Raw genomic sequence first — 6,252 nt, 5'->3', positions numbered from 1 at the left:
CTCCAGTTCATATCTGTCTTCCAGAGATTACATGAGAAAGGAAATAGGAGTTGCAATTACTATGGATTTGTTAGAAGCATCTATTTAATAACAGATAAGGAAGGAAATACACATTATCAACACATTTTAATAAGCCCAAAATATTAACTTTTTTAACTTAGGTAAGAACCAGATGGGAAAAATGTCTATCTGTACTTTTCAGTCAACTGAGAAAGACGAGAAAAAAAGAAGCTCACACTGGGAATGTAATGACTAATTTATCAAATGCTTATGCTTCAGGTACGAATGCCATTAACAAATGTATCCCTTTGTTATTTTTAATACATAAATCTCATGTGCTTTACATGTTTATCAAAGCAATTACAATGTTCTTTTTTAAAAAATTTTATTATTATACTTTAAGTTTTAGGGTACATGTGCACAATGTGCAGGTTTGTTACATATGTATACATATGCCGTGTTGGTGTGCTGCACCCATTAACTCGTCATTTAGCATTAGGTATATCTCCTAATGCTATCCCTCCCCCTCCCCCTACCCTGTAACAGTCCCCGGTGTGTGATGTTCCCCTTCCCATGTCCATGTTGTTCTCATTGTTCAATTCCCACCTATGAGTGAGAACATGGGGTGTTTGGTTTTTTGTCCTTGCGATAGTTTGCTGAGAATGATGGTTTCCAGCTTCATCCATGTCCCTACAAAGGACATGAACTCATCATTTTTTATGGCTGCATAGTATTCCATGGTGTATATGTGCCACATTTTCTTAATCCAGTCTATCATTGTTGGACATTTGGCTTGGTTCCAAGTCTTTGCTATTGTGAATAGCGCCGCAATAAACATACGTGTGCGTGTGTCTTTATAGCAATGTTCTTTAAGATCTGACCATTTAATTTACTTTTAGAAGTAGAATGACCAGATCATTTTGTGGCAGTACAGTCAAATAAAGTAAAGTACATCTCTAGGAGATCTTGAAGGGACACCTGCTCCAATGGCATTAATTTTAAATGGTTAATTTTTGGTGAAAAATAAAGGTTGTCCAATGGGACATTGAATGAAGATTGTTGATAAGATTTGGGAAAATGCTACTTTACTTGCTATTTGACATGGCACTTTAATATCTTTAGTTTACAATGATGATCTTTAGTTTACAATTATATCTCTTGGAAATTTTCTTTGCCATTTAGCTACTGACTTTGTAGTTTATCTCTGTTCTCTAGATTTGTTGCCATCCAAGAATGACAAAGACTTAACAAAATATTTTCTGCTGCAAGTGGTAGATATTCTTTTGCAGTATGTAAAAAAAAACCTTTGATGGTAAGAGTAAAATATTGGACTCCCATCATCCTCATCAACTACTTGAAGGTTTGGATGGGTTTACCTTAGAACTGCCTGACCACCCTGAATCTCTGGAACAGTTACTTGTTGATTGCACAGATACCTTAAAATACAGTGTTAAAACAGGTGATTTTTCAGATTGATGTTTTTGAAATGTAAATTGGATGAATAGCTTTGAGTTTACATTTGTGTTGAAAAATGATCATAGTTTTATTTATTCTTATTTAAAATATTTAACTTTGATTTTTTCAGATTCGATTATCATCTATAAATTGTTTTCAAATTAACAAAATTATTTTAAAATTAAAATTCTAAAAATTAATAAAAGAAAGTAAATGGTTTTGATTCAGGAAATTACATTTTAATGGCAAGTAAATGTGTAATTTTTATCAGTTTTCATTTAGTTTTATAATGTTCAATATTGATGCCAAATTGATTACCCTTTGTACCAGTAAAATACATAGCATCAAAATTACCATATATATATATATATCTTACATTTCTGAAATTGTGTTTTTTGATTAAATTAGCTTTACTGTAACTAGATTCTTTTTTTTTTCTTGAGAGTGAGTTTCCGTCTTGTTGCCCAGGCTAGAGTGCAATGACGCGACCTCGGCTCACTGTAACCTCCACCTCCCGGCTTCAAGTGATTCTCCTGCTTCAGCCTCCCAAGTAGCTGGGATTACAGGTGCCCACTATCATGCCAGGCTAATGTTTTGTAATTTTAGTAGATACACAGTTTCACCATGTTAGCCAGGCTAGTCTCGAACTCCTGACCTCAGGTGATCCACCCTCCTTGGCCTCCCAAAGTGCTGGCTTTACAGGTGTGAGTCACCACACCCAGTTACTGTAACTAGATTCTTAGCCATTTAAAGTGATCATAATTTCAGGGGCAAGTGAAGTTTGAATAGGGTCTATGGAACCCTTTTTCTAAAATCTTAAACTAAATAGTGTGTTGGAATGAACATAGTCTTTGAAAAAAAGGACCAACAAAGTGGCTCTAAATACATTATCCCTACTTGGGCTTATTAATTTTTTATTATATTATCTTGAAAAATATGTATAATTTTAATAATTAGAAATCGTTTGTGAATGGATACCTTATATTTGATAAATATCAAATATATGGACATTGTTATGACATTTGTTACACCCCAGCACTTTAAATATCACTAATATTTTATTTTCAGACCAAACTGATCTGCCATGCTAATGCACAAAGATGATTTACATTTGAGAATGCTCATTGCTGCCTGTATTTTAATAACAGAAAACAAAGGATGCTTGTCTTTAAATTTATCTTAAATAAACAGAGAATATCCTTTGAGATAAATACTATGCAATATTACCATTTAAAGTTTTAGAGAAGTCATGGGGAATTTCTCATAGGATATTGATCGTTATAAAAAGGTATGCCACGAAATAATATGTTCAATATCTCAGTTATATTTAATTATATTGTTAATTCCATGTGTGTATGCATACACAATATATGTGTCTATATCTACCTATTTATAATAAACACATTTGTAAACTATCTTTGTATAATTTTAGGATATCTGTAAATATCATTTGTAGAATGTATTTATTATAAATAGGTAGTTGAATTGATAAGTAGGCAGGTTGTCTCCTATACATGCATAAAAAATCACTATTCTGTATGTATAGTTTGTATTTTGTGTATTTCTAAAACGTGTAGTATATTTATAACTAGAAAACCATTTTTAAACAAAATAAAAAGAAAGCCTTTATAAGATTAGAAAAAAAATACCCTGTTGTAGACTCAAATTTAACCGTATAAAGTAAATGTGAAATTAAAATAAATTCAGCTTAGAAATAAAAATAGCAAATGGTATTTCTGAAAAATAGTGGGGCAATTGGGAAGCATTTCTGACTTACATAAATTAAATTCCTTTTTTTTTACTTTATCTAGCATTGCAAATGTAGGGTAAATCTGTAGACCCACCCTCCACTTTTCCATTTCCATTTCTGTACATCTGAAGAGCAGAGAGAAAAAATAAAGATGCTAAGAAAGTGATAAATAACAGAAAGGAACACTTGGCTAACACAGCTCACACCTTCCAGACATTACATTTCATCCACGTGATAAGTACGTATTGAGTTCCTGTTTGTTAAGAACCCACAAAGGTGCTCTAGGAGAGGACACTGTTGAAACGTGGATAATGTAACATACTAGAGGAAAAAAGAGAGGGACTCACAAAGAGCTGTGACACAAGTCGTCTGTAAAATATGAAAGAAGTGCAAAAGATAATCTAGGGGATAAGAAGGGGAAGATTAATTTTTATTTACTTACTTATTTGAGACAGGGTCTTGCTTTGTTACTCAGGCTGGAGTGCAGTGGGGTGATCACGGCTCACTGCAGCTTTGACATCCCACACTCAAGCGATCCTCCCACCTCAGCCTCCCAAGTAGCTGGGAGTATAGGCACACACCACCACACCTGGCTAATTTTTGTATCATTTGTAGAGACAGGGGTCTCACTATGTTGCCCAGGCTGGTCTCAAACTCCTGAGATCAAGAGATCTGCCCTCCTCGGCCCCCTGCCCTGCGGAAAAACTGAGGTTTGTTTTAACTGTTTAGTTATCACTGAGATTTTAACGATGCATAGCCCGTGATAGTAATTAGTATTTTGTAGACATGAAATGTAAATAAAAATAGCCTACTTAGCTTATTGCTATTTTTAATTTTTTTTTTTTGCTTAATAATGGCTCTTTAGTTAAACCTGTATAGAGCAATACTGTATTTCCAGACAATATGGTTTGTTTCATATGTTGTATACATTATTATACAAAATAAATTTATAAATTATATTCCAAAGTGCTGGGATTGCACGCATTAAGCCAGGAATCCCAGGGAAGATTACTTTAAACTAAGTTGGATATTGTGTGAATATATTTGTCTTGCTATAAAGGAATACCTACATCTGATAATTACTTATAAAGAAAAGAGTTTTATTTGGCTCACATTTCTGCAGGCTGTACGAGAAACACGCCAGCCTCTGCTTCCAGTGAGGGCTTCAGGGAGCTTTTACTCATGGCAGAAGGCCAAGGGAAGCCAGCATGCCACATGGTGAGAGAATGAACAAGAGAAAGAGGAGGACAGGTGCAAGCCTTTTTAAAAGTCAGATCTCCCAGTAACTAATAGAACCAGAACTCACTCATTACAGCAGAGATGTCACCAAGCCATTCATGAAGCATTTGCCCCCATGACCCAAACACCTCCCATTAGGCCCCATCTCCATCATTGGGGATGACATTTCAACACAAAATCTGGAGGGGACAAATACCCAAACTATATCAAATACAGATTTTTCAATTTGACAACTAATAAAGATTACTTACTAATATAAATCTTTAAAAATCATTGTAAAAGGATCTAATATTATGCCCCCAAAAACATATAAGCAGCTTTTCAGTGAAAATTTAATGTTTTAGATGGCTTCTCCCCACTTTGCCCAAGTGGTCCATGGAAGTAGTTATACACACCCCCATCCTTGACCTTCCTTCCTCAGATGCAGGACCTTTCTCACCCTTGAGCATATTGAGATCTGTTTCAGTTTGCTCCTTTTCCAAATCTTTTTGTCTGGCAATGCTGAAGTTTAGATCTTACCTTAAAAATCACTTCCTCCAAGAAGACTTCTCTGGAGATTTCCTCGGCCCACTCCCCTGGCTACTTTCACTCCCCTAGGAATGCACTTACCACAACCACTGTTTTCCTATGTAGCACTTTTTACAATTGTAATCAAACACATTTCTGTCATTATCTGTTTAATCTCTTTCTTTGCGACCAGCCTGTAAAATCCGCATGACAGCAACTATGCCCATTGGTTTACCACCATATCTCCAATACTTAGGAATGTCTCTGTATAGGATAGCTCCTCAATAATGTTTACTGAATAACATAATTTAAGTGTGCTTGATACATGAGTACCTGGTAAGTGAAAAACTTATCAAATTTCAGTATTTTTTAACTCTAGTTTTTATTTTGGCCTATTGCAATTTTGTTTTTGTCTCCAAGACGTCCTCGCTATTTTAACCAGCTGTCCAGTGGGTTAGATATGATTGGACTTGCAGGGTAATGGTTGACAGCCACTGCAAATACCAACCTGTGAGTAGCCCTCTGTACCTAGGAAATGTGAGATTATTAGACACACGTAAGCAAGAGTGAAGATGTAGGTAGTGGAAGTTCCATTTTGCTGGATACGATGCTTGCTGTGTCAAAAACAAATAGTTGAAACTTGGGAGAAATGCAAAGAAGCTGCTATGTGTTTCCTGTGTGACATGTGTGAAGTTTACATGGTTGTCTGAAAATTCTCTGGCAGTGTTCAGGGCCTGAATTTACTTGATTAGCCTCAGATGTTAGGGTGTGGACTGGGAGTCAAGTTCTAGGAGTGGAATCATTTCAACACTACTCAAAACAGCCCACAGTATGTAGTTGTTTAAAAATACACACACATAGAGGCCAGGCACGGTGCCTCACACCTGTAATCCCAGCACTTTGAGAGGCCGTGGCAGGTGGATCACTTGAGGTCAGGAGTTCGAGACCAGCCTGGCCAACATGGTGAAACCCCGCCTCTATTAAAAACAAAAAAATTAGCTGGGTGTGGTGGTTCAACCCTGTAATTCCAGCTACTCAGGAGGCTGAGGCACAAGAATTGCTTGAACCTTGGAGATGGAGGTTGCAGTGACCCAAGATTGCACCACTGTACTCCAGCCTGGGAGACAGAGGGAGGCTCCGTCTCAAAACAAACAAACAAACAAAACAAAACAAACAAACAAAAAAAGCACATACACATATATATGAAAAGTTCTCTGAATATAAATTAGAACCTCAATCGTATTGAATACACTTTTAAAGAAAGGTTAGATTTAACTTTGACATATTATTTTAAAATATTG

General features: G+C 35.8%; 1 pseudogene; it reads left to right on the top strand.

Moving 5' to 3' along the window:
- Positions 1 to 248: 248 nt before the first annotated feature.
- Positions 249 to 6,252, top strand: part of LOC116467774 (glutamate decarboxylase 1-like) — a 51,841-nt pseudogene continuing 45,837 nt past the window's right edge.

The sequence above is a fragment of the Hylobates moloch genome, unplaced genomic scaffold, assembly GCF_009828535.3.
Source record: "Hylobates moloch isolate HMO894 unplaced genomic scaffold, HMol_V3 SCAFFOLD_5, whole genome shotgun sequence".
In the NCBI taxonomy this organism is placed as follows: Eukaryota; Metazoa; Chordata; class Mammalia; order Primates; family Hylobatidae; genus Hylobates; species Hylobates moloch.
This window is presented reverse-complemented; position numbering and strand designations above follow the sequence as displayed.